Source organism: Apteryx rowi, unplaced genomic scaffold (assembly GCF_003343035.1).
Source record: "Apteryx rowi isolate R43461 unplaced genomic scaffold, aptRow1 scaffold_18, whole genome shotgun sequence".
NCBI lineage: Eukaryota > Metazoa > Chordata > Aves > Apterygiformes > Apterygidae > Apteryx > Apteryx rowi.
The window spans coordinates 4,919,164-4,930,590 of record NW_020448085.1 but is presented as its reverse complement, the minus strand read 5'-3'; the positions used below and the strand labels follow the sequence as shown (position 1 = coordinate 4,930,590).

The 11,427-nt window shown below is 37.2% G+C and overlaps 1 protein-coding gene across 1 annotated transcript in view; it reads left to right on the top strand.

Moving 5' to 3' along the window:
- The first annotated feature begins 228 nt into the window (after nt 1-228).
- The window catches only part of MAPK8 (mitogen-activated protein kinase 8), a 51,644-nt gene continuing 40,445 nt past the window's right edge, over nt 229-11,427 (top strand). The window contains exon 1 of the mRNA XM_026061297.1: nt 229-292. The gene's annotated coding sequence lies outside the window, so the exon portion shown is untranslated. The remainder of the gene's footprint in view (nt 293-11,427) is intronic.

Below are 11,427 nucleotides of genomic sequence, written 5' to 3'. Positions count from 1 at the left end.
AAGGAAAGTGTTAATTTCCCTAGGGCATGTGCATGTAGAGTTTTGCAAGCTTACATTACAGCTCAGTTTTATTTACAGACATGGAGTCTTTGACTAGCGGGGGGCTCTTGATTTACGTGAGTGGTAGCCTTGCTTTTAGAGGTGCAGACAAATAAGTCCTGGGAACCAGCAGTATTTGAAATGTATCTTACTTGTCTGTGTATTTGCAGGTGTATCAGTATAACCTAGAAATGGTTCCAGCTGTAGCCTGAAGAGACTCTGGGCCAAACCTAGTTAAAGTCTGCTTGTCAAAGTGAGTTCACTGACTTATTTGAGCTTTCCCTGGGTATAGCGAAGGGAGACTCCTCATTCTTTTAGTAAAACTTAAGAAATAAATGTTGAATTTCAAATAGTCCCATGTTTGATCTCAGTCTATGGGGGCAGCCATCTTGTCTTTTTTTCACTTGATTTCAGATGTGTGGCATAGGCTAGTTTGGTCGCAGTGTTGTGGTGCATCCCACAGCAGTTCCCCCTCTTTGCTGGAGTTCTTATTGTACACTCTCTCCTTTCTTCCCCCCTGCCCAAGTGACTGGATGTTCAGCAGTTTTCACAGAAATGCCCAGTGCTGGGTTCTGCGGAGTCTCTGCTGCCAGGGCAGGGACCAGACAAATTCCAGGTCGATTGTCAGGTACTAACAGTTTTTGGAATAGACAGGGCAAAAGTATGATTGGAGAAGGGGAGAGAAACATCTACTGAAGAAAACTGCTCCAGAGTCATAGAGGATGCACAGAGCTGACTGCACAAAGCTATTTGGTCATAACTCTGACAAAGAAATTTTAACCGTGTCTTCCAGTACAGAAGTACCCAAGCTTTCGGGGCCCAGTGGCTCCTCTAAGCATGTGAAGTGTCTTGTGTATTACCATATACTGTATGGAGACTTCTTGGACAGAAACATTAAAAAGATGATCTAATATGGTCCTGAGTCCTGCTGTTTGGGAGTACTTGTTCTAGGCAGAAGTTGAGTTGTCTGTTGTGTGGGAGTTGTTTTCTTGGTGGTGGTTGTTGTTGTTTTTAACTTTTAATGCTTCTCTTCAGTGAACTAAGCCTTTGCTGGCTTTATAGGAGTGCATGTATAACCTCCTTTGCAAATCCTTTTAGGTAAAATTGCTGTATCAACTAATTGTTATGCAAATATTAGCAAATAAACAGGTGTTTTGGAGTGGAACAATGGAATTTATTTTTGACCCACTGCTTACTTGAAATGATTAGATGTGGTTGTTGCTTGTTCTAATTCTTAAACTATGAGTTGATGGGATGGTATTTGAGATTGTAATACTATTTGCTTATTTGTTCACTGTATGTTTGGGTTGTTTTGGGTTGTTTTTTTTTTTTTTTTCTTCCTTCCCCAACTACCTAAATTGTGTGAGTAGTTATTGTTTAAAGATGTATAAAAAGTACGTGCTCAGCCCTTCATTTCTGAGGATTAATCCAGTATTCTGGACTAATACAGATATCCTTCTTGATAGTCTGCTGAAAAGTATGGTATGCTGTTTCTTAAACTTCCTTTTTTTTCCTATGGGAAAAAAGCTGTGTGTGTGTGTGTGTGTGTAATGTTCATTGCTGTATCAGTTTTTGCAAATTAGGCTAATCTATTTTTGCTCATAGCTGCATTTTTAATAAGGGATAATAATATATTTTATTGCCATAAATGTTTCCATTAAAAAAAAGTTAGTTCTTAACCCAAAAATCTGTGGAAACAGAATTCCCTGTTTATGTTATGGAAAGATCTCTTGATTTTCAAGAGCTCCTTAAAAATCCAGTTGAAACTACTTACACTGTTTGCCTCCTGTGAAATTCATCCTAGTTTGGACATGGATTCAGCAAAACAACTTTTACTTTGCTGAACTAAGAACTTGAACATCTGATTTTTGGATCTTTTTATGAATCAACCTGTTTAAATGGAGTTGAAGATTCCCCTTCAAATTTGAAAAATGCCATTTCTGGTTATCCTCATGAAAATAAGAGCTATAGTTAAACAGGCATTGCTCCATTACATGGTATATTTGTATGAAAATACAGAAATAGTCATTTTTATTTACATATATTCTTTTTAACAGTAACGTCAGTGGAAGATAATTATCTGGTTGATAAAGTCTTTGAGTTTTCAAAGCAGTGATGATGCTGTTTATATTTCTGTAACATCACACCGTAATTTCATGTTCAGAGGCTACCTTGCTTGAGCAATCTCTCTCCCTGCTGTTCCTTCTTGCCAAGTCCTGTGTGGCAAAACCCATCAGGGAACTAACTGATCCAGCTGAAAAATCTTCCTCTTGGACTATTTTTCAGCCTGATTAATTCCTTTTTGTGTGTGAATAAACAGGTATATTGGTTCAATGCTGGGAGGTAGGAGACTGCTTAGGTGGGAATTGCTATCAAAGATGTGCATGTGAAACTGCAAGTTGAATAGTGATTGCTGGAAGGCTGGATTAATGCAAGTGGGAAAACCTCTTCTGTACTGAGAGGTTCTTGTTTAAAGATCTATTTTCAGACTGCGTCTTCTGCGGATGTTCTCTAAAAGTGTTCCAAACAAGGTGTTTGTTTTGTTTGCTTGAATTCACTGAGGAGACCAAAATGAACTGGAGATGAGTACCTGCTTGGTAATGAATCTTGGTCTAGAGCAGTTTTGAATCAGTAAATTACCCTGGATGGACATCCTTTTCCAGATCTACCCATATTAGTCATTTCAAAGCATATGCTTTATTTCAGTAAGTGCCCTTAAGTTAGACAATATGAAAATTCTTGAACTGAAGCAGAGCAGTGAGGCAGAAGATGCATCCTTGTAGGGCTGATAACTATTTGTGTTTTCTGCCCTTTTTATTTTTATTTTAATACTGCTTTTGTGAAGCAGTGCTTTCCTGGTGCAGCTGTGCTTTATTTAGTGCTTATGTAATCCAGTCTTGAATCTTACCTTAAAACTTAAATGGTTTATATATTCGTGTGTGTGTATATATATATATATATATATATATATATATATATATATAAATTTTATTGTATTCTACATGTAGGATTACAAATAACAGTTTATCTTTTAGTTGCTATCCATTTTTCAAGCACCATATCTGTAAGATTTTTCTGTTGGTGGAGACAATGTTCCATTCACTGTTCAAAATTTTTCTAAATCCAGCTTACTATACCTCAGTAACAGATGAAACTTTCAGATCAAAACCTTGAAATACCTTTTTTTTTTTTTTTTTTTTTTGACCATCTCATGCAAAATATGGGACTCCAGATGTAGGCCATTGATCAGTTTCCCAAGATGTTTATATTTATCAAGTATTGAGTGGAATTTTATTAGTACCGTTTATTTGTAAAAGTTTGTGCTTGTGGCAAAACTGTAGCTTTCTTACTAAACTGTGATTGATATTTTTAAGAAATACAGTATCTTAGAAGAATTTAATGTCATCAGGAAATTCAGGACTTCTCTTGGTGATTGGTGGAGGCACATTTACAATAGATTGATTTTAAATTTATGGAAAGTAAGTAGTAATGACTGTAGCTATGTATGATTATACCCTTTAATTAAGGAATTAGGGAATTATTACTAGAAATTGATGACTTAAGTCCCTTAAAACCAAATCCAAGCCAATAAAAGGAACAGCTTTGTCTTGCAGTAGGTTCATTGTTTCAACCAGGATTGCTAAATACTTTTAAAATATATCTTAAGTTCTCCTTGATGTAGAAATTGATGTATGCATTCAGTAAACACAGCAAGTACATGGTATCAAGTTTCCTTTTGTGAGGTGGAAATCTTTTGCACAGATTTTTCCCTCCTGTGTAGTTTAAGGAGTACTCCAATTTACCATTTATTTCCAGAGCAGTCGTCAGCAAATAGCAGTTTGCTTCTGCTATAGCTTTTACAAAGCCTTTGAGTGAGAACTCCTCCATGGGAAGAGACTGCAGTTGACGGCATCAAACTGTGAGAAAGGGATCTGTTACTAATATTGAATCAGATCAAAGTGGAGAACTGCCCAACCAGCTATGTTTGTACAGTACTGTTACCTTAAGTGTTCTTTGTTTTGTAAAATATTCTGTAAGTTGTTTTTTTGTTTTTTGTTTTGAGGCCTGCTTTTTCCTTTGTGTGATGAGAAGATGATCTTGGTGTACCAAACTCTGTAGCTCATAACTGGGAGCAATGCCTTCCTCTTTAACTTGAGATACTGTCTGTATTTTTTTTTTTCCTCTGTTGTCCTTAGGAAGTGATTAAAAACTAATACATTCAATTCTACTTCAGTCCAAATTGATTGCCTGTAAGCTTAATGCTAAAATAAACCTCATATTTGTTGCCCATATTGTCACTTTTACTGTTGGATAAATGATGCTTAATAAGTGAACAGACGGGATCTTTAATCTTTCTTGGTTGGATGTTGTAGACTAATGCTTTAATGGTGGCTGGCAAAAAATACAACTTTAAATAACTTAATGGTGATTTGTGTTGCAAACAAAGCAAATACAGTGTATGAGCTCCTATTTGTATACCTTCAAATGAACAAGAAGGAAAAATATTAATCAACTGTGTTGCTGGAAAGCATATTCACTACAATTATGGATTATAAGTTTTTATTTATTTTAAAAAATACTTGCCAAACTCTATTTAATTACATTGAAATTATACCAAGCATTTTTTTTACTACAGAGCTTAAAAGCATGTAAGAAAAACGTCTTTACCCAATATTTACTCTTTTATAATTAATAACTATGGAGTATGGCTAAAATGTATGTTCCCATCATTGTAGCCTGTGTTGATTCGTTCTTAAACACTTAACTTGTATTTTAGTCTTCTGAACAAAACCTGAAATGTCTCCCATCTGGTGTTTTGCATGTGGTGCAAGGAAATAAACAAACATTAAGTCTCCTATTTCTTACTGTGGCCTCAAAGCTGTGGAGATGTCCAGCTCTGTGCATGTGTGTGGGTCATCTATAGTTAGGTGCATGGGATTAAAATGATCCTTTTGCTGTCAAGGTGCTTCCTGGAGGGAGCAACTGACTGGAGAGGAGCTCCTGCAGGAGAGGACCTGGGGCTGCTGATGAATGACCAGCTGAACAGGAGTCAGCACTGTGCCTCTGCCACACTGAAGGCCAAGCGCATCCTGGGCTGTGTTAGAGAGTCAGGCCTGTGGGTTTAGGGAAGCAGCTGTACCTGTCTGTGGGGCAGCTGTGAGGCTCCAGCTGCAGTGGGGTCTAGCAGACTACATGTATGCACCCACTCTGCCAGAGAGAAACTGGAGAGAGTTCATCCTGGGCTGCTGAGGGGGCCGGGGGCTGGAGGAGCCACTGGGAAGACTGACTTTGCAGCCTGGGGAAGGGAAGGCTAAGGGGGACTCTAATTGCTGACTTTTACCACCTTTAAGCAGGGACTCAGAGGTGCACAATGAAGAGACAAGTCAGTGGCCACAAGCCATATTAAGGGAAATTCTAGTTGGGTGGTAAGGGGAAAAAATTCTCCCATGGGAGGTTGTGGAACCTGCATCCTTGGAGACTTTCAACTGGGCAAGGCCCTGAGCAATCTGATTTAAATATAAACTTGAAGTTCTACCTGTTCTGAGCAGGTAGCTTGTGTCCAGAGGTTGCTTTTGAGCCAGATTATGATTCTGCTGTTTGGGGCTTTTAAATTTTATTTTCAAAGTATCTCAGGAAAACTGGCAAAACAAAGGCACTCTGAGGTAGATAAGTCCATGACTGCATCAGGAGCTATGAAGGAAAAAAAAGCCATGAGACGTGATAGACATCCTCTTTCAAATTTGCTAGGGGCAGTATTGGCATTTTTCTGCCTGGCATTCAGCTTTCCAGCTCACTAGGCCAGACAGTACTTGGAGGCTAGGATAAAGGACAAAACAAGGTTATGGTACCTATCATGCTTTTGTTCACTGTGATAAACATAAAAGCTGAGCTCTATGGGAACAGCCCAAAGTAACGGGCTGGGTAACCAGATGAAGTTTGTCCAGGTCTTCTACGCTGCAGTGGAGGAGCACATTGGCAGCAGTGGCTGCTGTGAGGCTTTGAACGTGTGCTGGCTGGGTGAAGATTTCACACACTTAGCTGCAGTTAGGGTTACTCCAGGAAATGGCATCATGGAGCAAATTGGTCCTGATATCCAGTGGATCACAATAGCAGATCATGAGTGCAGGGGTGGGTAAGAGAAAGAAAAGCAGCCTTGGCAGGTCCATAAATCCTCTTGTGCTGTTGTCCCCTCTGCTTATGCTGCCTGGAGAAGACCCCATCCTGCAGATCTGTTCTAACAGTTAATTCTTATGCATTTGACCACTTAATAAAGCTAATCTGAGATTTTAGGACAGGGAAGTGAGCAGAACAGGAAGTTACAATTCAGAGTGGTTGTTTTGCCTCGTATGAAAGCAGCTGTCCTGGGGTTTGAATCTGTAGGTAGTTAAAAGCATGAATACAGCTACTCCTGTGTGACTGCAAGATAGAGTCCTTTGGGAAATCCAGTGTTGGCGGTGGCGTATCATTTTAAGCCCTGGGTGTATTATTTAATAATTCTACTGCCTAAGTTTACATTAGAGCACAGTTAACAGTAATTATCATGTTTACTTATAGGATATCAGGCATAAAAATATACACATTGTTTCTAGCATTAATCCTAATCTTATGTTTTACTACAGAAACAGCAAAAAAGTGAATGCCTTGATTGACATGCTCATCAGCATAAATTAGTTCATAATTGCTCATTATTCAAGTGTTTTGGAAGGTGAGAAATATGACACACTGATCACATTCAGCATAGGAAGGGTAGTAACTTGATATCCTTAAAAAGCTTTATTAGAAGTGTACGGGCTACGTTCACTTGTCACTTATTGCCTGAAAAATGGCATATTCAGGTGACACGAGCTAACATCATTCTGTTTCATAGTCATTCTTCTGATGAGCAATGTTTTTTATTTCAAACCTTCCAACAGTGAATGACTTGCATATTCAAGGGTTACTGCAATGCAAAACTCCTTGTTGAACAGTAGTAGTGCTTATTTTGTTGTTTTTTAAATTGAAGGGTGACAAGATTCTTGTGCCACTCATACATATGTCAAGGTGCAGGAGAAAAAGGACAGTTCAGTTTCTGACAGTCTTATGTTGGATGTACAAGGGTTTCACTAATGTTAATATGCAGTATTCGAGTGATGATGTAAACTGAGGTTGGGGGGAACTAGGTCTGACTGGAGTTACTTTATTCTCTCCCTCTTTTATTCAAAATTGTTTCTTTCTACTTTTCCTCATATGTTTTCTTACCATGACTCTTAGTGTGCATAGTTACTAGCATACTATGCATAGCAGTACTTCTGAGGTTTTTTGTTCTTGTTTAAAGAATAGGAATTCTCAAACTTCTCCTAGTTTGGGAACTTCTATCTTAGGATTTTTTTTGCTAGAACAGGCTCTCAGACACTTTTGAAGTCTAATGGGAAAAAGAGGAACTGGACAACAGAACAGATTCTATTTTTATTGCCATTAGTAGTGAATTCTCTAGATTGATACAGTATCTTACAAACTACCCAGAAGGCAAAGCCTTTATGTTGAAATGTACTGCCTTCCCTCCCCCAGTATATTATTGTGCATAGTACTGTACTACATTACAGGAGGTGTCTGGGAAGGAGTTGTCAGTGCTGAGGTTGCAATATGTTTTGGAGTTTTTTGTTCCATTCTAAAACTCTTATTACTGAAGCATTTAATGCCACGTACTTTAGACAGGATGTCGTAGCACATTAATCTGCTTGTATTTAAAAGATAAATGGATGAATTAGTGAAAGTAGCGTTCATAATTGGATTCTAAGTTTTTGTAGCTGGGATTTCAAGTCAAAGTGTTTTAAGATTTTTTTTTTTTTTGGTGGAACTGTTGATGTGATTCTTCATAAATGTAGTTTTAAAAAAATCTAAAAGCTTTTTTTTTCTAGTTGTTATACAACTCCCCGTTTCCTGTTGTGTTTTTCTGTAGCTGTTGTCCTCTTTATTATTGCTACTTAATGAGTGTTGTAGGTCACTAGGTGTCTTTTGTTTATTTGCATCCTTTAAAAGGATCAGAGAACCTTTACATCTGCTAAAACATTTAACTGCTGAGTGCTTCAAGTTCCCCTCTAAGAGGAGCTAAAAAATCAAGCCTTCTACCACTGGAGTAATCCTGAAATGGGATTTTACTTCTAGACTGGTTTAGTTTGCTGATGGTTTGCCTATTTAAACTGTATTCCTGCTTTGCCAGCAGTCATTGGATAGGCAGAGGACTGGCATATTGAGGCAAACTTTTGTCACTTTTGTGGTATGGTTAGAAGTAATGGTCTCTTAAGTAATTGGTTGAAACGGAAGAGTACCAATAGTTTCTTCTCTTCTCATGACTTTCAAGTTAGATTACTGCTGAGCTTCTTCAAATACCAGAATATGTTGAATGGACCATGACATATGTTTCTGCATGAAAGGGAAATATATAACAGTAGTTCCAATCATTTGGCAGGGATACAGCATAAGGGTGTATTTTAATCTGTTTCCTAGTTCCTATAACGTGTTCAAATTGCAGTTCTTACACAATTGAATTGCATGCTTCCCTTTCTTAAAATGGGACACCTTTTTGAAGTCTTGCTTCCCTGCGTTTTCACTGATTTCAGATTTTAACAACGTGATAAAAAACTACTGCAGTGACAAAGAATTCATTGCCATAAAACTGAAGATAACCTATAGAAAGCAGAATTGTATTTTTAACAGTCAGCAGTAAGATTTCTCCTTCCTTGTAGGTTAATTTAGTATTTAAATATTTTACTTCTTTTTTTAAATGTTTAACTTGATTTTTCCTCATCTACTATCCTTTTATATATACTTTTATTTGAAAAAGGATTAAAGAATTGGAAAAGCCTTGCTTTATCTTATTATTTGTGAAAAAGAGAGTTTTGCTAAGAGTAGTCTTTTAATCTGCTGTCATAACAGCTTCTTTGCCAAACTGTAGAATTACATAAGTTTTCTTTGGTGGAGCCATTCTGATTTATGATTTATGTGGCAAAACTGACCTGCAAGAGACAGTTGGCAAAGTGTTATTTTGTATGTTGTGATAATAGGATTCATCATGGAACCATCTATGGTGGATCCTCATCTGACGATACACTGAAGAAACTATAGAGATACAGTCCTACAAAATGTGGAACAGCAGACTGTTTGCTGATGATATATTTGGAGATACGGCATGGTTCACTCTGGTAACGCTTGTTCCAGAAAAATGATACCTGTTAATTTTTCTTTTATGATTAATTAAAGTCACAGTTGAGGAGTTTGTTTAAAGACAAACAAACAAAAACCCCAAACCACATATTTGGGGGGAAAGGTAAGGTGAGAATCTGTAGGGTTACAAATGCCGGTTTACAGGCTGCTTAATATTGTGCAGCAGACTATGTGCCTCTTGGGTCGCGTCTTAGTGACATGTGAATTTAAAACCTGTTTTAAACAGAAAGGAAGATATTTATCTTAAAAAAAATCTCTGTTGATGTGCCTTTAAAAATTGGTTTAGAATAGAGAAAAACTCTGCAATGTATTCCATTACAAATACATCATTTCACTGTGCAACCTGTAGTGTTGATCTCTTTGTGATAAACCCTTATCACAATCCAAAGTACAGAACTCCGGATAACTTAACTGTGCAAAATGCTAGTTTTAAAGTGTCATTGTAATAAACTAAATCAGAAATGATTTATAACGTAGTGATGATATGTATGTTAAATAAGTGTTATTGGCATAGATAAGCACTTTGCAGAGGGAGGTTACGCTAGCATTCCCAAGCAGCTGTGTTTACTTACTGATCATGTTACAGGAACTAACTTGACTATGAGAAGTGCTGGAAGGTTATATGGGTTGTTGTCAGAAATCTTATTTGTCCCTGACTTGGGTATCCATGGCTGACTTAAATATCAGTAAAATTGACTGAACCTCAAAATTTGGGTAAATCTCAAACTGTGTAACTCCTAGTACTGTTTCCAAGATGTTTTAAATGCTTATCTTGGTGGCTCTCTCTACAGATTGCTTGGTGTTCATTTAAAAATATATATATACCAGAAATCAGGAAATCTGGATAGCACCAAATGCTTAATATTCACAGATGATCAAGAAGTCTCAGATTTCATCCCCCCTGCTATATACCAGCTGACTTCTATGTTTTGTTGGAGGAAAGGGAGATGAGAGAAGGAATGGTAGATAAACAGGCAGAAAATTTCACATCTCTTCATGCAGCTGATACTGTGCATTCATTTACACTTCTTGTTTTCCTTGTCTTCAGACTATTGGAAAACTGTGTAGCTGTTAGGCATACTGGATGGTTAATTTCTTTTGTTAAGATTGCATCTCTATTTTCCAGAACAAATATTTAGTACTTCATTTTCAATTGCAGTGTTTTTTAAAAGCCAGGTCGTTAAATAGGAATTGCATGACACTTTAGATTCGGGTCTCTGACCAGAGCAGCTGTCCTCATTTTATTGGGCATACTTTCATGAGTAATCTGATTTCTAGACAGTGCAGTGCACTTTGACTTATCTTCTCAATCTTCTGTTTTCTGATTATTTTTGTTTTTACTTTATATGCCTTCCCACATTATAGAGTTAGAGCCCTGGTGTCCATAACATCTATTATAGCTAATTGCCATGGAAATAGAAATAGGGCCAAAAACAACAGCCTGTGTATAGTTTTTGTCTGTGGCCAGCTGCTTTAAGGACTACCATGAAAAGGAGATAAAATTGGCTCAAAGTGCCCTGGTTCAGTCATCTGTTTGAGGTTCAGGGAGTGTGTATAGGAGAGCTAGAAACTTGCAAGTCCATGCATCTTTTCCTGTGCTTTGTGGTGATCTCTTTTATCATCTAACATTAACAAACAGTACCTTATCTCTTCATGAATGCCTTTATGTTAGTATTTCTTGTAACAGAAGGGCCATAGCTTATAGATTGGTATTATGTGACAGCATTTTAGAATGTAGAGATAAACTGAAATGCAAATTGGGAAGGTGAATTGCATGAAATTTTAGGGACAAAAAAGAAAAATGTCTATTTTGAAATGGCAATCACTGCAAAACTTAAAGTTATTTATGAATTGTTTACTGTATTTGTGCGTTTATTTTTTGCCTCTGTGGTTTCCTGCTTTTGCAAGGTATATGGTGTCTCTGTGGATCTGACTGTAAAGAATTCAGTTCTCAACTGAATTTGATCGTTTATTTAAGAAGTTTGCTTTAGAAGCAAAACAAATTATATAGATTGTCTTATTTTGGATATTTTGAAAGAAATGTTTCACAGTATGAGAATTCTCTTTAGAAATGAGCGTGTAACAGTTTACTATTGATTTTAAAAAAGAGGGTGCTCAAATATCGTGGATGCAGGTTCAGCAGTTGAGACTTGTGCTGCTGACCCCCATCCAGTAGTACCGTTT